The sequence below is a fragment of the Talpa occidentalis genome, unplaced genomic scaffold, assembly GCF_014898055.3.
Source record: "Talpa occidentalis isolate TD23 unplaced genomic scaffold, MPIMG_talOcc4v2.1 talOcc4.5, whole genome shotgun sequence".
Classification (NCBI taxonomy): domain Eukaryota; kingdom Metazoa; phylum Chordata; class Mammalia; order Eulipotyphla; family Talpidae; genus Talpa; species Talpa occidentalis.
The window spans coordinates 112,898,659-112,917,776 of record NW_023604861.1 but is presented as its reverse complement, the minus strand read 5'-3'; the positions used below and the strand labels follow the sequence as shown (position 1 = coordinate 112,917,776).

The window sequence follows — 19,118 nt, the reverse complement described above, 5'->3', positions numbered from 1 at the left end:
TTTGGTGATCCCCACCCCCTTTAAAAAAAAAACCACAAAAAAAAAAAAAAACCTTGGTCTTTGTTCTATTTTGTCAGCGGTAGTTTTTTAATCTGTAAACACAGCAAACATCACGATTCTTTCCTGGTTAAAATAAAATAAAGCTTATCTTTCTGATCTCCCTCAAATTAATTGTATTAAGTCTGCCATCTTCTTTTCTCCCTCACACATTCTCTTTTTTCCTTTTAAACAGGATGTTTTTTCCCCTATAGATGTATAAGAAATGACTACATCAGCCCAAAGCCTCATAAACTGACCGTTTGTCCTCTGGACACAATAGTGTGGCCAGCCCTCTGCTCCTCCTCTCCAATTATGTGTGATTAGTCTCAATGTGTTGTGTCAAGGAGGAGGAGTGTGCTGAGTGCTTATTATCTGTTTAGGTACAAGAAGAGCACATTTAGGCTCTGACTATGAATGAAAAGTGAGCCTTTATCAGGGCTTAAATCTAACTGCTGCTGTTCTCGAGGTCTCTTTCAAAATAGGTCCTTTCCAAAGAAATTTTGAACAAATAGTTGATAAACTAGATGGCGACCAGGGGGGAGTTTTTAAAATCTCAGTGGCACGATTATCTTATTTAAAGTCGGCCTATGCTGTTCTAGGCTGTGATTCAAGGGGAGAGTAAACAGTTTCACAGGTGCTACCTAGGATTAGGAGAGAATGACTTCTGCCGGGAACCCACGCATAGCCTTGCCTCATGCATCCCGGAATCACTCTAATGCCTTTTGTGGAAATTCAGATGTTTATCTGTAAAGAATCATCTGTGCCCACTTTAGCGGTAATGTCATTAGTAGGTTAGCTATGTAGCCTCGTCTTCAGTACAGGCAGAGCGTGTATTTAGTGTGATACAATTAAAGTGATAGGTGGGAGGCTGGGGGTGAATTCTTTTGCATGTTAAACAAACTTAGCTGTTATAAAAACAGCAACTCTCAAATGTCTTCTCTGTTCACTTCTATCATCAAACAAATTTTTCACTATCAGTTTGCATGTCCTTGTATTCACCACTTTTTCTGCTCCATTAGAGCACCTAGATGGATCTCGGAAGGCATAGGTCAAGTCGCAGTTAGATCATACATTTCTTTCTCACAAAAACTTGAATTGCAATGCCAAGTGATGGGCTAACATCACAATAACAGCAATTTATTCCTCTTTGGATAAAACAGCGGTCTATTCTCAGTGCTAGATAAAGCCCAGGGCAATGCAAACCAGCCATTTAGCTGAGTAGTTCAGCTAGTGGCAGCTCTCCTTTGGCGACTGTATAGGTTGCACACTGGCTTCATATTTTCTTGTTTAAAAATTAGGAATTGGAATGTCTTAAAAGGCAACACAGGTAGTTCCATTTATACTGGTGAAAATACAGTAGAAATTATTTTTTCTGTAAAATCAGCAACTAAATCTGCCAGACAAAGAATAGCCATCCCTATAGTTGCACCGAAGATGGTCTATTCTTTTTTTTTCTTTTTAAACATAGAATAGCAGAACCATGAACATATCTCCTTTTTTTTTTATGAAAATATATGAATTGGCCAGAATTCAATTTGCATGCATGTGTTGTGGCTGTAGAAATCCAGTGTTTATTTCTCTGGGAGAAATTATGTTTTAAAAAGCAAACTAGAATTTTTTTTAATATCTGAAAATAGTGTGTACAGTTGGCTAATCTTGGGAAGGAGTATAAGAATTAAGACATTCTTACCAAGTGATATCTTATAAAGAAATATACTTGTGTGATTAAAACCTGAAGAAAAAAAAATGTTAAGGGTTTCGTAGACCTACTCTTGAGGGGATTCTCACCTGGGAAATATCTTCAATCCAGTCTTTTTGAAAGTTTCTAAGAAACTAGTATGTCTTATTAAATGACCTTAAAGTGTTTTCATTTTCTCAAATGTTAATGAAATGACAATATTGAGAAGGGAAAATATAGTTGCTTTAGAAAATTTATCTATTTATAATTTTTTGAACTTTATGATTATGAATTATTTCTATGTATCAGCATTGATCTTATGTCATTGCAATTGAAATGCCCCATTCCATAATTATCTACAAAATTGTCCATGTGTTTGTTTCAAAAGGAATCCTTACTGCCTAGGAAATCATAAAAATTATTTATTATATGCCTCTTCCCTGTGTACCTATGTCTTCTGATAAAATTCATGATTTTCCTTTGTCACATTAAGTAGATTAGGTTGGCTGTAAGAATGTTTCTAATACTGCCCATGGTCAGTTCTAAAGTAGGGATATGAACAGCCACATACAAGTTGGTTATAAGAAATATATTTTATAGCAAGACATATGCTGTGAATTGGGATAAAAGTGCTAGAAAAGACTACCTAAGAGGTTGATGCTATTTTGTATAAATTGTGTATTTTGTTGGCTTTTTGACTGAGCATGAAAATGTAACTTCCATTAGGGAAGGGTAATTTAGGTGCTCAGTATTCAGCAGAAAACTTGTCGGGGCCATAAAAGCTTTTCTGGCTGGTTCCTCGGGTGTTTTCAGAGAAGAGCTCCCGCCCCTTGCTGATTTTCCCTTTGGCTTCAGTATGGGTTGGATTTACCACTGCATACCTGTTGAATCAATTTGGGGGATCCAGCAGTTAACTGAGTGAATGGAAGGATTAGTGGCCCTCTGGAGCCCTATTTCAACAGCCAGGTGTCTGTCCTAAACTAGTTAACTGCTTTTGATGGTTGAAGAACCTGGTTTTAATACCATAGGCAGGAGGTTGTGGTGGTAGTGGGTTTTTTTTTTTTTGTTGTTGTTGTTGTCTTTTTCCTCATACCAAAGTAGGGCATACCTTCTCCTAAGAGTTAAACTTTATTTTTAAATAAGAATGGACTATCCCTTTCCTTTAACCCAGCTTCTGTAGAATTTGTCTTTGTGCTTAGTCAGCATTTAACTTGTTTCCAATCTATGCCAAACAACTTGGTGGCATTGTCTGGCAGGACCCTTTCACTGGACTCTGGGGGGAGGGGACAGGATGCCTGCGGGGGAGGGGGCTGGGGATGAGGAGGTGAGATCAAAGTTTAGGTAGACAGGCCCTTATGTACACACACTCCCAGGGAAGATGAGGCTGTTTAAACTCCAACTCCAGGTTCCCATCCCAGATGCCAGGTACACGTCCCACCGGATCAAAATCTCCTGAATTCAGAATAAATGAAACATCACTGGGCTGAGTGTCTCCCAGAGAGGAAAGATTGATGTGAAGGTCAGATTGGGCCTCCCGAGATACTGAATGTAGACAGAGGGCAAATGTTTTCCTAAAAGGACTATTTCCAAATTAGGAAGAAGCCCATTGGTGTTTAACAAAAAATTAAGCCTGAAAAGCCACTTTTAATTCTCTGATTTCATTTTACCTGGAGAGCTTACTGCCCAGACTGTGGCTAAATGTTCACCATGTCCTCTACCCTGGAAGTCTGTGTACTCGGGAATCACAGTTTGCCTTTTTTGTCCCCCTGATTTTTCAATTAATACATTTTTTAATAGATAAAACAGATCATACTGTGACTTTTAAAATGTCAACAAGCTTGTAAACAGAAATGTAATAAAATGGCTAATAGGAGATTCAATAGTTAATGGAGGGCCTGAAGTGTGAGCAAATACAGTAGCTGTATATTGGAAACTGTGCAAGTGAAGATGGCTTTAGTATTGCAAACTGAGGAAGAAAATTGTTTTTAATTAGCACCTTCATAAGAACTGCTGATTAATACTGTTTTGTTTGGTGAAAAGCTTTCAGCTGAGTAATTTGTACAGCCATTACAACAGTTTTGTTCGAGCGGGACTCCTGTTGTTAAACACAAACAGCAGATGATAATGGTGGAAGATGAGTTTGTCATGTAACAATTTACCTTATTGAAAAAAGCTTTATATAAAACCCAATACAGTAGGTACCAGCAGAAATCACATATTTTAAATCCTTCCAAAATTGCAGTGTGCCATGCTTGTGGGTTTTTTTTTTCCCAGGGACTAGAAGCAGATTTTATATCATTTATAAAATTATATACACAATTTAAAGGTGGTGTAGCATGGACAGACTACTTTGTCAGCAGCGTTTGCATTGGAGCGGTAAAGTGGCTGTGTATTCAAACACTTTCTAACTACACAAAGCAGGTTGGAAAATGGAATCCTAATTAAATAATGTTAGTCAGATGTAAATTTGCATTGGGACTGGATGTAGGGAAATAAGAATCGGTGTTTCTGCCTCAGGTGGGTTTATCATACATAAGATCTCAAAAAACAATCTCTCTTTCTCAAGGGAAGTTTAATTAACCTTTTTTTTTTTTTTTTTCCTGGAGGTGTTTTACTGGACCAGGGAAAATCAAGCCCATTCAATGAGACCTGATCAGGGAATAAGAGGCTGATTTCAGTGAACTCCCATCAAATGGATATTGCACTAGCCAGAAGCATGGGAACTTTTTTTTCTTTTTTACATAAAATGCAATGGTAAAGCATATTTGCATTAAAAATATTACACTAACCAAAGCTGGTAAGAACTATAAATTATTGGAGTGGCGTAATAGAGCATGAGGATTTTTTTTTTTAGACAGGCCTTTGGGGTAATAACAAGGGTTGAGGCTCACGACAGTGCCAAATAAGCTTTAGACAGCATAATAGTCTGCAAAGAAAGCCACAGAGCACTAATGTGAAGGAAGAGCTGTCCACCACATGCAGCAAAAATCACCAAAGGTCATTTTATGGTAGCAATTGTGACATAAAATTGGTGGTCATGCTACATGTCTAATACTCAGCACAGCTTTATAAATGATGGGCCCCTAGCGATGGCTGTCATTAAGTGCTTTCATCATAATAAACTTTAAACTGTTGGCTTTATGAATCGCCAGCTAGCTTCAGCTGTTCGTTGGATGGAGCTTGCAGTGCCTTAAGTGTGACAAGACCTATTAGGAATTGCAACCATGTTTCAAGCGTACTTGGCTTCCCCACTCCTGGGGTGATTGCTGCCTATTAAACGGCGTCTGGGAAGATTTTCCTCCAGCAATCTCTGATCAAGAGCTTTTTTGGGCTTTGACCTGCATTTCCTTCAAGACTTTCTCTGAGGAGTTTTATAAGAGCAAAACTCCAGAGGATTTATAGCCACTTCTGATTAATACCTTTCTAGTTTTTCTAGCAACTCTCCCACTGCTGCATAGAGAAAAGCTTTCATTGTTCCTGAGGTGCTTATTTGTGACCTTTTCTCTGCTTCCTGATTCCCTCTAACGTGTTCTCTCAGCGAAATCCTCGGGGTGGAACCAAGACAGTCGGCGAAGTTGTTACAGCTGGAGAGACAGAGCAGGCAAGAGAGAAGCTTTTATATTTTAAAAGAATTACATGCAGAGCATCCTGGCCCCGCCTATTTCAATGCCTGCTGTGACGTCAGCGGCCACCCTGCACCAAACGCGTCCTTAACGACCCCTCCGTGTAAACTGAGCCGGTGCATAAAGATTTCATGATTCAAATTACACTTTCATTAACCTTTAGCATAGGAAGTCTTTCAGTTTCTATAAATCTTACAGTGGCTTACCGTCTGCCCTACTGATGTGAATAATAGATGTTTGGGGAAATCGCTCCTTAAAAACCCAGGGTATTTAATTTACAAGGGCTAAATACATATTTCAGACTCACTTAGCAAGAACTTTAATTACTTCTTGTTGCTTTTTTTCAAACTTGCAGTCACCCCCCACCCCTTCCAGGTTTCTTCTGCTTGACTCAGATATTTGAGATGGTAAAAGCTTTCAATGTCTAAGTCCTGTCTTAATACTCTTATTAGTCTATCTTTTAAGCTAAGTGATGAATGTCCTAAAGATAGTGCCGGGAATGTCTCAGGTGTGGACCATTACACAATTAAATTAGCAAACCTCGCAGGGATTGGATTAGAACTCAGCAGGGAATACCTGGGGATTCGAGGGGCCAGCCGAGTTTGAATAGCAGGGTCTCGCCAGGAATCGTGAGGGTCTGCCGGCTTGGTAGTCTCAGCCACCGACTTGCCTTGTCACATAAAGTATTGCAGGCTAAACTATTTTTTCTCCCCCTGGGAATAGGTTTCCCTGGCTGTCAGAGGGAACAGGGAAACCATCAGCGAGGGTTCACGGGAAGGAAATGCAAGGAGTGGAGGACTCGTGGGTTTTCACCTCCAAAGGCCTCCACTCACCCCTCCCCGAGACAACCGGCCGAGGATGGACACCCGCGTGTGGAGGCCGCGGCCCAGGTGCAAGGGGTGGGGGCAGGGCAGGCTGCAGGATGCCCCAGAACAAAGACGCCTCGAGGGCCGGTGTGGAGGTCACCTGCTGCCTCCGGAGCAGATCAAGGAGACTGGAGAGGGCATTTGGAGGAAACGGAGCTGTTCTTTGGGAAATCAATTCGTCCCACCCTTAATAAAGCATTTTGCTCTCCCTCTTTGGGGGGCTCAGACCTCTCCAAATCGGTTATTAACCGGCCCCTGTTTGAAGAGGCGGCACCTTTCCCGGCCTGTGGCCTCCTGAGAATCTCTGCCACGTCTAGCTTCCCTTTCTCCCTCCTGTTGGCTCTCCGCCCCCCTGCACCCCCCCCCACCCCCAAGCTTCTTTCATAATTAGGCTGGAAGTGGAACTTTCCCCCACTCCCTTACTTTGAGATTTTTTTTTTTTTTCCTGGTGACCTGGGCTGCACTTTGCCCCCACTCCCTGCCTGCCAATCTCCAAGGTTAGGGCCTCTCTCTTTCCCTTCTTGCAGCCTCCCCTTCCTTGAGAGCTCCGGGAGGCCCAGCCTCCCAGAATCCGATCTCCTTCCAACACTGCAGCCCCCTGCTGAGGAAGGAAGAGGCCTTCTCGGAATGAATGGCTGGTAAGGAGGTTTTTAATTTGTCTGGAACTACAAGAAAGGCCTTAGAGCAGCTTCCCTCCCTCACCTCCTTTGGAAGCTTTCTTGGTGGGCGCACCTCAGCCTCCTAGGACAGGTTCACGGAGAACTTTCGGAGCAAGGATTTGAAAATATTGGTTTGTTGTGTGAGAACTGGCGACTCGAATAAGGACTCTGCTTTGTCAATTAAATGCAGTTTTTTGGTTGCAGCCCACCAGTGTGAGAAATCTGGAAGTTAATCATGTTTCTGTTAGAGGGGTCAGAGCAAGGGCTCAGCCCATCCTTGTCCTTGGTGATTGGCAGTCTCCCTCCTGAAGCAGGAGCTCTCCTTGAGCTTGGGGGAATGTCACCATGCTGTTCCCACACAGGAGACAGTCCAGTTAAAAGCTTTGTCCACCTGACCTGTGGTTTCACCTCCAGGTGCATTAGCTTTCATTTTCCTTCACAGGCTTTATTTTTAGGAGTAGAGGCCACAGCTCTGACCTGCCTGTTTTGAGTGGAAGGCGTGCTCCCTCTCTTGGGCAAGCCACTTACATAAGTAGCATCTGCTGGTGTCAGGAGAGAATTAGAATGAAGCAACTCACAGCTCCAGAGTTGTGAGAGCTCTTTCTTCTGGGGTTCTCCTGATCAGCTTGCTTCAGGTGGTGTATGACATGACAAGAGCCCTAGACCTGGTCTCGGGGTCCCCAGTTTGCATCCCCCCCTGACTGTTAGTGTTTTGCTCTTACCTTCCAGCCAGGTGCTTCTTCTAACCTCTCCCTTTGGCCTCTCTTCCTACCCACAGCAGCCTACATGAGCCTTGGCATGGTTAGTATTCTCAATATGAATATGATACCGAAGGGATTTATCTCACTCTACCCTTGTGCTAGATTGCCAAAAAAAAAAAAAAAAAAAAAAAAAGGCAACAATATTTTATAGCTCCTGCCAGCACGAAATGAAATGTTTTCTCCACCCCTTTCTTGTGAACTTGACTTGGCTCCTTAGGCCAATGAGAAGTTAGTAAATAGCATAGGCGGAGGTTTGAAAATCAATTGCATGTTGGGGTTTGCTCTTTCTTGATGCTTTTGGAGGCCAGCTACTCCATGGAAAGCCTGGGCTATCCTGCTAGACACTGGAGCGTGTGATGCTGTCACCCCCTGTTTGTATGTACAGTGTTGTGAATGAAGGCCTCCAGCATCAAATAGCCCCTGCCAGGCCTAGCTCCTGCCCACTGCCTGTGAGTGGGCATGTTGAACCCACAGAAAAACTGCCCAGGGAATCCAGCCCAAGTCGCTGCCTCACATAATCATGAGCTAACAATGGCAGTTGAAACAACCAAGTTTGGGAACATTTGTTACACAGCAAGAGATAACTGATACAGTTCTTGACCTTTGCCCTCTGAGGTACATTTATCTGCACCCATAAGTGTGCGTTGAGGTACCAAAACTTTTGATATCTTTTGCCTATAGTGTGTGGAGTTGCAGAGCAACTAAAATTTTGAAAATACAGGGCCTCCCAGGTGACACAGTGGTTGAGCGCTGGGTTGCGAAGCTGCCCGCGGCCTCTGCGGCGTCAGTTCGATCCCCGGCTACTCCCCGGCCACCTGAGAAGGATCCCACATGGCGCGCAGACCTCTCCTGCCGCCCGCTGCTCCCCTCAGCAGTGTATTTCGTCAGTCTGCCTGCTCTGCTCCCCGCTCTGGTGAATTCTCTCACCTTCCTGTGCTTCTGACTGTACCCAGTGCATGTGTAAACTAACAAATAAATAAATAAATAAAAATACATGCCTCTTTAAAAAAAAAATTTAAAAAAATAAATAAAATAAAATTTTGAAAATACAAAAATAGGATAGTGTTTTAAAAGAACAAAATTAGTAGATTTATACTACCCAATTTTAAGCTTCAGTAGCTAAGTTAAAGTGACATAAAGATAAATAGACCCATAGAAAAGATGAGGAATTCCAGAAATAGAGCCACAGATTTATTTATTTTTTTTTAAAGATTTATTTTTATTTATTTATACAAGCACTGGGTACAGTCAGAAGCGTAGGAGGGTGAGAGAATTCACCAGAGTGGGGAACAGAGCAGGCAGACTGAAGTACACTGCTGAGGGGAGCAGCGGGCACCCTGTGGGGCCCTCCTCAGGTGGCCGGGGAGCAGCCGGGGATTGAACCGGTGCTGCAGAGGCTGCGGGGCAGCTTTGCAACCCAGCGTTCAACTGCTGCGCCACCGGGGAGGCCCCACAGATTTATTGATGAATTGAAGGTTTAATATACTGTTCTCTCTTTTAAAAATATGTTTAAATTTTTCATAGTAAAAGGTAAAAAAAAAAAGCACAAAAAGGGAAAAAATAGGATGTAGGTCCTACAGGCCTCACTCACCCTTTATATTTGCCTAGTCCAAAGGCAAATCATGCTCAGGCTCTAGGAGAGGAGAAAATGAACTGCAGCAGGAAAAACAGTAGTCTCAGAATCAGAAACTAGAGTTTAGTTTGAACTCGGCCAGTAACATACAAATGTTTTCAGGCAAGCTACTTAATTGTTCCAGGTATCAGTTTCTTCCTCTTTGGACTAGATAATTTAATATCCTATTTCATGCTAAATTCTGAAGTTTTAGAAATAAAAACATTCTATTATCAATCAGGGCCAGAGATTTTGGTCACCTCAGGGAATTAGAATTCTCTGCTATTGCCAAGACAGAGTTCTCCCATGCTGACTTGGCCCTGGAGTATACGCAGTACTTCTCAGGAGATTTTATCCTGTGAGTTTCCTGGATGGCCCTGTATCTCATCTTGCTCTGCCCCAGGGAGATGGATGCTAGGGAGTTAACTCAGGTACCACCATGAAGAAAGAGAGGAACACTGGGGACCTGGACTTCTCCATTTTTATTCATGTTGCAAATCAAATGTTATTGTGTGCTGGTCACCCTGTTAGATGCTGGGATCTAATATTGAACAAGAAAGACCCTGTTAGGGCCTCCCCTGGTGGCGCAGCGGTTGAGTGCTGGGCTGCAAGGTTGCCCGCAACCTCTGCAGCACCGGTTCATTCCCCAGCTGCTGGCGAGGGTCCCACAAAAAAAAAAAAAAAGAAAGAAAGACCCTGTTAAATGCTAAGACCTAGTGAGAAGACAAAAAATTACTTTCCACACATAGCTTGCATTCCAAACAATAAGCATATGTGCATTTATAAAATAATTATAAACAATAAGTTCTATGAAACCCGGTAGGGTCCTCTTGGTAGATATCCTAACAGAGGGAACTCACTCAGTCAGGAGATCAGAGAAAGCCTTCCTGAGGGTCTCATTTGTGAGAAGAAGCAATTGAATAAAGGGATGATGATGAGATGAGGTGCTCAGACAGAGGGAATGTGGAAGGCAGGTCCTGAGAAAGGCCAGAGGACCTGCCTCTGAGGAATGGGAAGGCTGGAGTAGCTGAGGCCTTGTGAGTAGGAACTTGAGCTGGTCGAGGGCCTGATTCTGCAGGATTTAGTGAGTTTGGATTTTATTTGGAGTCTGATGGGCAGCCGCTGACAGGGATTGGAGTAGTAAAAATGACACAATGAGGTGTACATTTTTAGATCACTCTAAATGCTGGATGGATAGCAGTTTAGAGGAAATAAAGATGACAGTTAGGAGACTCCTGTGATTTAATGGTCCTGGTACAGGGAAGTGGCAAGGTGACCTGGAGACACAAGTGACAATGGAGAAGGAGGAGCAAACAGATTCTAAGTGCGTGTGTACGTCCTAGAATTCACGGGATTTGCTGGTAACTTCCTCATGAAATTCCAGGTGAGGATATGATTGGTCAACCTAACAGTTGAGCTACTGCATTAGAAATACAAGTCCTTTTTGCCCCAGTTAATCTGCCTCACCCCACCTGTGAGGCTGGGACTATTTGGAGGTGTGGGAAGACAGACCATGGAGAGGATGAACTGCTGCATGTTTCACTTTCAGCTTCAGAATTTGCCACTATGCAGGCACTTGGGGGTGAGGCTCTTCATACCCTGATATCTCCCCAACACACAGCATGGGCCCTGCCTAACCTCCTCTTATATTCTCACGCTGGGGTGGCAGCTGCTAGAAGAGACTGCACTGTCTGAGAAGAAACTCATTTCTAATCTTTGGGTGGACATAGCCCCAGGATATGCCCATTCATCCCATCTTTCACCGCACCCAGCACTCTTCAGGGAATTCAGGGAAAGAAGACTCAGAGACTGGTCTCTGTCTTGAGATCACACTGAACTCAATAGATTCAGAGCAAGTAATCACCTATGAGGCAGGATTTAAACAGCACAGGTAAGAATTAATGTTTGTGTGGGTGTGGGTGGGGTATTAATACTGAAATTCCAACAACAGAACATCTTCCCTTTACCTCAAGTCAGGGCTAACAATTAAAATGAAACTCCTCTGAGAAGTGATACTCTCATGATCCTTGGTGTGAAGGAGCTGAGAATAGGCCTTAAAGGAAACATAGAAATGAAAGGGGAGGAGGTGAACAAGACAGGGGGAGCCAAGAGGCAGTAAAGGGATCCCAAGACCTAGGAACAAAAGTGGCAGAATCCTCATGTCAAAAAGCTGTCCTGTTACCTGGGCCAGGTGTGCAGCCCTGATTCAACAGTGTACACCTCTGACTCTGTGTCCTCCCTCTGCACAGGCATGTGTGGAGAAGCAGGCACAGGAGGATATGGAATCCCTCTGCCCACAGTGTTTATGAACCCACAGGGGAGACAGAACATGTTCTCAAATTAGATCCACATAAAAGGCCTGGCAAAGGCTTGCTAGAGATCAAAAGATGGAGCAATTACATTATGGAATTGGAGGCAGAAATTGTAGTAGATGTTAAAAGTCCTGGGAGTAGAAAGAAAGGCCTTACCAGGGCCATGAATCTCATGAAGATTTCAGGAAATGTCTGACTTGGCAGGAATGTGGGGTTAATGAGGTAAAGATTTCATTCACTCATCCCACAGACATTCATCGAAGCCTAACAAGTGCCAGGCATTCGGGGTGAGTAGTCAATTAGACTAACAAATTTCCTCATCTCGTGGAGTGACGTTTCGGTGGAGACAGTCTACGTGTACACAAATAAGACTGGTTCAAGTCGGGATAGGTAAGGTGAAGGTAACAGTGTGAGTTGATATTTTAGAAAGTGACTGGGCCTCCATTGAAGATTGAAGGGAAGAACATTCCAGGCAGTGTCAACAGCAAGAGCAAAGGCCATGAGACAGAGCCTGGTGGAGCCCAGTGAACACACAGAATATGGTATGAGGTAAGGAGTGTGCAGAAACTTGGAGGCTGAGGAAGCTGGATTTTGTTTCACTGAGAAGCCACTGGAGCATCTTAAGAAGAGTGGCACAGTCTTGATTTTTCTCTTTACAAGTTCTTGCTGGCTGCCTTGAGGAGAATGGGGGTAAAGAGATGAAGTTGGGGATGCTGTTAGAGGCAGTTATTCAGGCAGAAGGTGACAGGTGAGGAGTGAACACAGAGGGCCAGCTGAAGCCCAGAATGTGAGGAAGGAGCACCTACCTGGCCCTCATGGCTGATGTCATCTTTGGGGTGGGGTGGGGGAGGGGACTGACTTGACATGAACTTTCAGGGACCTAGAGTGAAAATATTCATGCGCTGGCAGACGTGGACATGGAAACAGAGGTCCAGGTGTGTCTTTAGTGAGTGTGTGTTCTTGTCCAGGACCTTCCTGAGAATTCTGAGAAACGAATCTGGCCCTTCTCGTGGGCCCTCGCATCTGAGGGCCAGTGCACTGACGCATGAGCGCAGGGCCAGTGCCTCATTTACTGAGGCATTCTAGCACTGGCAAGTGGTGGATGATGGATGAAATTTGGAGAAAGGCTGGGCAGGAGCGGGCCCTGGTCGTTTGTCTGGCTCCGTCTCTGCCCTTGTGTGCGCTGCGCTCAGGAACTAGCAGAAATGTGACAAATTGGCATGTCCAAAGGTTGACCTCCGAGCACAATTCCTGTAACCATGGGAAGATTTATAGGACAGAAAAATCCCCATTGAGGATCAGAAGGTCCCAAAGGGCAGTAATAGTAGCAGCTCACATTCATTGAGTGCTTCTATACATCGGGCACGGTGTTAAGGGCTTTATGTTATGCCTTCTGTCTTCACTACAGTCCTCTGACATTGGTGCTTTCATTAGCCCCCTTGTTAGACATGAGAGATTGGGGCTCTGAGGAGGGCATTAGCCGGCCCCAGGAGAGGGGCGCTGGCTGCCAGCCATCTCTGCCTTTCCACCACTTCTGCTGAGGAAATGATGTACCCAGATGGGCCCTGGCCACTCTGCCTGTGAGGTCCCTGCCCAGAGGAGAGCCAGAAGGAAGACTTCTATAAATCAGTTGAGCAAAGACACAAGTTGAGCAAAGAAAAGAAGGATGGCACTGCCAGCGCTTGCTTGGTAGATTGTTGGAGTTGTTGATGAAACGAACAGTTATGTCTGAGCACAGGAACCTTGGCTGTGCAGCTATGATCATGATTTGGTCACCAGACAGTCACCAATTAAAAGTTGTGTGCCAGGCTTTGCCCCCTGCCTCTCTTTGTGTGTACATACGAGCACACAGCTTCCCTGAGAAGGAGCTTTCCCTGGATTTTAGGCTCTGCCTCCCAGTGCTGGGGTGGTCGGTAACCAGTCCTTAAAATCACTTTAAATGCTTCCTTTGCACTAGAAATTGATTGCTACCCCCTGGAGTGGACATTGAGGATGTGGTTCGAATTTCTCCGATGATGTCATGCACGCTGGCCCCAGCAGCTGCTCTCACACGGGGTCACACCTGGTGACTCAGTTGGGCTGAGATTAGGGTCAAGGGTCTGGTCTTGGGTGCCAGAAACATTCCTTCCCTCTGTTCCCCCTCTCTGTTTCGCTGGCAGGGTAGAAGCCAAGTTCTTGACAGAGAAATCAAGTGTGTCAGTGTGATGATTCACCCTCTCACAGTGTGATTAAGCTGCTTCTGATCATCTCTACTGCAGGTAAAGACTATGGAAATGAAGGAAAACAGAAGAGATGAGGAAATAGAGCCAGAACATAGACTCCTTAGGATTGATTACCATCCCTGGGAGGACAGAACAAATGATGGGTCTCCCCTAGGAAGCAAGAGGGGAAAAGGAGACCAAGAATTAGCTGACATGCTGTGATAAGGGACAAGAAAATTATATAAATGATCCACAGAGAAATTATTCTTGGGTAATTCTGATGCTCAGCGCAGAGGAGCCCACACACAGCTCCCAGCTCTCAGGTGCCTGTTGCCTCGCTGCCTGGTTGCCAGGTAGAGGAGAAAGATACAAAAAATTCCATTCTCCACAATGCATCTGACGTCACTACAGTCATTTTTTAAAAATCAAGCATATTTAGACATTTTCTCTTAGGTATTCTCTTTGAAGAAACAAAGGAGGAGGAATTTGGGTGCGGTTTGAGGCGGTGCACATTCTTGGGGGAACTTTGGGCTCAATTGCCGATCCATCTTGAGCATTTGGGGTGGGAGAACTCTCACCTGAAAGATCCACATTGCTTGCAAGGCTCAAAACAGGCAGGTTTTAGTTATTGACTTATCTGATCAACATTTATTTCCTGGTCTTTTTTTTTTTTTTTTAAGTTAGGACTAAATGTATTGTGCTGTCAATCGAATATTAAAGATTTAGATTTTCCCATCTTTGATGTTGGCAGCAACAGCTGCTAAGCTGATAGCAACAACTCCAGAATCTTCCTCAGGTGTGCTGTAAGGGATCTCCAGAATGGGGTAGAAGGGACAGAGTTGTTTACTCAGCTCCTTCTATCCCAAATTAAATATTCAAATTGGGTTTGTTCTGAGGCATTGTTAAGGCTAGAGCTTTAATTTAATGGAAATGGCATTGTCCCCTGAATAAAGGTTTCATTAGGCCAGGCTGAAAACTTTCCCCATTATCCTCTGGAGGAAACAATCTGGGTGACAGCCTACCCGTCATAATCCCCCCAGCTTCAGATTTATGGTGACAAAAGACTCCTAATACAGAAAATGTTTGGGGGGAGGAGAAACACTTCCAAAACAAGGGGTCTCTCCCTTCCAGGCCAGGTAACAAAAGGTCAGGAGGAATTTGGTGGGGCCTGCTGGCCACCTGCTGGTTAAGCCTGCGGTCAGTAGATTAGCTGCAGCTCTGACTGAGTGTTTGGAAAGGCAAGTTACATGGCAGAGCAAACAAAATTCAGACTGTGCTTTACACATGGTAATCCCAAATTTAATAAGAGCCTCACCATTGGGAAGCCAGAGCCAAAATGTAGCTGAGGTGTGGGGGTCTTTTGTTCCCAGCCAGGGATGTCGCCATTGGTTGTCTGGGCAGCCTCTGGACCACCCCCTGGGGTCTGTGGCCTTAGCTAAGAAAGTTCCCTCTGGCCTTTTGGGTGAATTGACTGTTTCCCCTCCTTCCAGGCTCCCAGGGCCTTGCCCAAAGACCAGTCACAACTCTGTCTGTTCCAAGCCAAGTTCCTGCAGGCGGCTTGGGAGAGCAGAAGGCCCAATGAGCCTCCAGACCTGTGGCCTGCACCAGAATCCACCTCCCTCACCACTGGGCTTACTGTGGGCAGAGCCAAGGTTTCAGACACAAGCCTAGCAAGCCTGTGACAGACTTGGGCAATGCTGATGAAGGCCTGTGTGTCTGTGCCTAGTCAAATGTCAGATCTCTAAAATGTGGCACATGTGGGATTCACTCTGAGCCTATGTGCGTTATAGTTAGCTGAAGGGATATTTCTTTTGTGGCCACTCATGATCATTCACAAATGAGATTATTTATCGTGTACCTACTGTGTACCAGCACTGTGTGCTTAGGTGCTTTGGAACAGAAAACAGACATGGGCATAGTCTATAAACACTGCAAATTGAGATGAGCCCTGTAAAAGAGAAAAAAGTTTTCTATGAACCCACACAACAGAGGAACTTGATCAAGTTGGGGGACTGGGAAGGCTTTTCTGAGGAAATGGCGCCAGAATTGAGATCTGTAGGCTACGTAAGTGCTAAGCCAGACTGGAGATGGGAACAGAATGGAAAGAAGACAAAGGGGAAACCTCTTGGTATGGACTCCCTCCTGCCCTATGGTGGGGGTGAGGATGCTACATCCAAGGAGGGGCCACCCCATTTTATCTCCTAGGGAACTCAAACCTGTACACAAAGAAATTCTATTAATAAGGGCCATAAGGGCCACAGATGCTGCAGATCTATGACTGGCATTTTCCTGGGGACACCCTATACCTCAAGTGAACCTCTAGCTTAGGAGCACCAAGCTGCTGAAAGATAGAACAATTAAAATTATCAAATAAGTTTTCTGAATTTCCTTGTAGTTCAAGATGGTCAATCCAGGATACACGTTGGCTGCCCTGCCTTCCAAAAATCTTGCTAAAGTAGTCTTAGAAATGCAGAAAGATATAAACCCATAGTAGTAGAGAGAATACAAATTTTAACCTTGTTAATGTGAAAGTATGACTATAGTGGCAGAAGGTGGAACGTAGAAAGAAAATGTAGAAGAAAGGATAGAATAGTAATACTAACTTAATTTACAGAGCAGCCAAGAAGAGCTGTTAAAACTTGATGGATCAATAAATATAGACTTAAACATTTTGTTAAAGTTACAAAGGCATGAGGTTGATTCTGCTGCTCCCCACAGCAGTGTATTTCGGTAGATCCACCTGTTCTGCTCCACATTCTGTCTCTGGTGAATCCTCTCACTCCCACCCCTACACCTCTGGCCTACACCCCGGTTCTTGTATGCATAAATAAATAAAAAATCTTTTTTAAAAAAGTTACAAAGGCAGGGCCTCCTCGGTGGCGCAGCAGTTGAGCGCTGGGTTGCAAAGCTGCCTGCAGCCTCTGCAGCGCCGGTTCAATCCCCGGCTACTCCCCGGCCACCAGAGGAGGGTCCCACATGGCGCGCAGACCTCTCCTGCCGCCCGCTGCTCCCCTCAGCAGTGTGCCAGTGTGCTTCGGTCCTTCTGCCTGCTCTGCTTCCCACTCTGACTCTGGTGAATTCTCTCGCCTTCCGAGCCTCTGACTGTACCCAGTGCATGTATAAACAAACAAACAAACAAATAAATAAATCTTTAAAAAAAGAAAACATTTGGAAAAAAAAAAGTTACAAAGGCAAATGGAATAGAATATAACCATGGAACATTGATAAATGAAGAAATAGAAATAGAAATGCATTACAGGTATAATGTATGTGACGATGTGTTATATGGGAAACCCACCGAGGGATGTCAGATAAAACAACATAATGCACTATTTGGGACATTTAATTCATTGTTTATATGAAACTCAAACTCAATGGGGTATACTGTGTTCTTTATTAGTCTCTCAATCTGGCAACCCTAGATCCATCCAAAGAACTGAAAATCAAACAGATTATAAAGAAGTTGACTCTGAACAGTGGGAGAAGTTGTAGCATTTTTATCATAAACATCTATGTATTGTTTGTAACTATATGTGTGCATTGTTTTGCTAAGAATAAAAAGTATTTCAATCATGTTCAGTGCATGATACAAATCCCTTAGGTTTAATATATAGGAAGAGGCATGTAATTTCATTTATAGCAAGTCAGCATGGTCCTACCCACTGAGCAAATTTTTTAAAAAGATTTTATTTATTTTTTGATAGAACTGGGGTATAGGCCAGAAGAACAGGATGTGAGAGGATTCACCAGAGACAGAATGGGGAGCAGAACAGGTGGATCTACTGAAACAAACTGCTGAGGGCAGCAGCAGGTGGGACAGGAGAGGTCTGCTGTGCCATGTGGGTCAGCTCCCTTGCAGGGGACAGAACTTGTGCTGCAGTGGCTGTGGATAACTTCATAGTGCTGAGACTTTAACCCCTTGTGCCACCAGAGAGGCCCTGAGCAAATTTAAAGCAAATATTTAAAGATTATTGCTTTGAGATATTCATATTGTAAATATTGTAGATAGATATATCTGAACCCGTCAGATGCCTATAGGTCTTGGGTATGTGGACCAAGTACCTGCCCAATAGTATGGGTCTGCCTCCTCTAAGAACTTAGAATTTAATCAAAGAGACAAGATACATATTGTGTACAAAACAGTGAACCTTCTAAGGGAGATTAGCTTCTGTTATTAGAAGCCAAATGGCTGAGAAAAAAAAAAGGTGGGGGATTGGACCTCAATGCTGCAGGGGCTCTGCTGAAGGAAAAGCCTAAAGGTGGGGTGGGGTTGGCAATGGAGTGGCACTAAAGGGAGGAGAAATGGGATTTGGAAAAGGAAAAGCAGGAATTCTGGTGTCTGCCTTTAAAGTCTCTGTTTTACCATAAGGTATTAGAATAAAAACACAGAGTGAGACCAATTGAACAGGATTGAGAGCCCAGAAACAAACACATTTATATGGAGAGTTAATCTATGACAAAGCAGTCAAGAGTATACAATGGAGGGGCCTCCCGGTGGCGCAGCGGTTGAGCGCTGGGTTTCAAAGCTGCCGGTGGCCTCTGTGGCGCCGGTTCGATCCCCGGCTGCTCCCCGGCCACCAGAGGAGGGTCCCACATGGCACGCAGACCTCTCCTGCCGCCCGCTGCTCCCCTCAGCAGTGTACTTCGGTCCCTCTGACTGCTCTGCTCCCCACTCTGGCTCTGGTGAATTCTCTCACCCTCCCGCGCTTCTGACTGTACCCAGTGCATGTACAAACAAACAAACAAATAAATAAATAAAAATACATGCCTCTTTAAAAAAAAAAGAGTATACAATGGAGAAAGGAAGGTTTCTTCAACAAATGGTGTTGGGAAAACTGGACAGCCTCCTGCAGAAAAAAATGAAACTAGATCAGTCTCTCTTGCCATATACAGAAATCAACTCAAAATGAATCAAGGACTTGGATATAAGACTAGAATCCATTAAATTCATAGAATAAAACTCAAGCAAGACTCTCGACAACATTGACTTTAGGAAGATCTTTGTGAATTCAATAAAAAGCAATAATAAATGAATGGGACTACATCAAACTAAAAAGCTACAAAAAAGGACACCCTACTGAATAAGAAAAGGCATTAACACATCATATGTCCCACAAGTGGTTAATGTTCAATATTTGCAAAGAACACCTGTAACTCAAAAGAGCAATGAACCCAATCAAAAAAATGGGCAGAGGACCTTGAATAGACATTTTCTGAAGAAGACACAAATGGCCTACAGGCACATGGAAAAATGTTCAACATCATTTATCTGGGATGTACAGGTCACAATACTATAATGAGGGCCTCCTGGGTGGCGCAGCGGTTGAGCGCGCTGTGTTGCGAGGCTGCCCGCAGCCTCTGCAGCTC

General features: G+C 44.0%; 1 protein-coding gene across 1 annotated transcript in view; it reads left to right on the top strand.

Moving 5' to 3' along the window:
• The window catches only part of CAMKMT (calmodulin-lysine N-methyltransferase), a 303,792-nt gene extending 303,368 nt beyond the window's left edge, over window positions 1-424 (top strand). The window contains exon 11 of the mRNA XM_054687773.1: window positions 1-424. This exon is cut by the window's left edge and continues 393 nt beyond it. The gene's annotated coding sequence lies outside the window, so the exon portion shown is untranslated.
• Window positions 425-19,118: the final 18,694 nt, after the last annotated feature.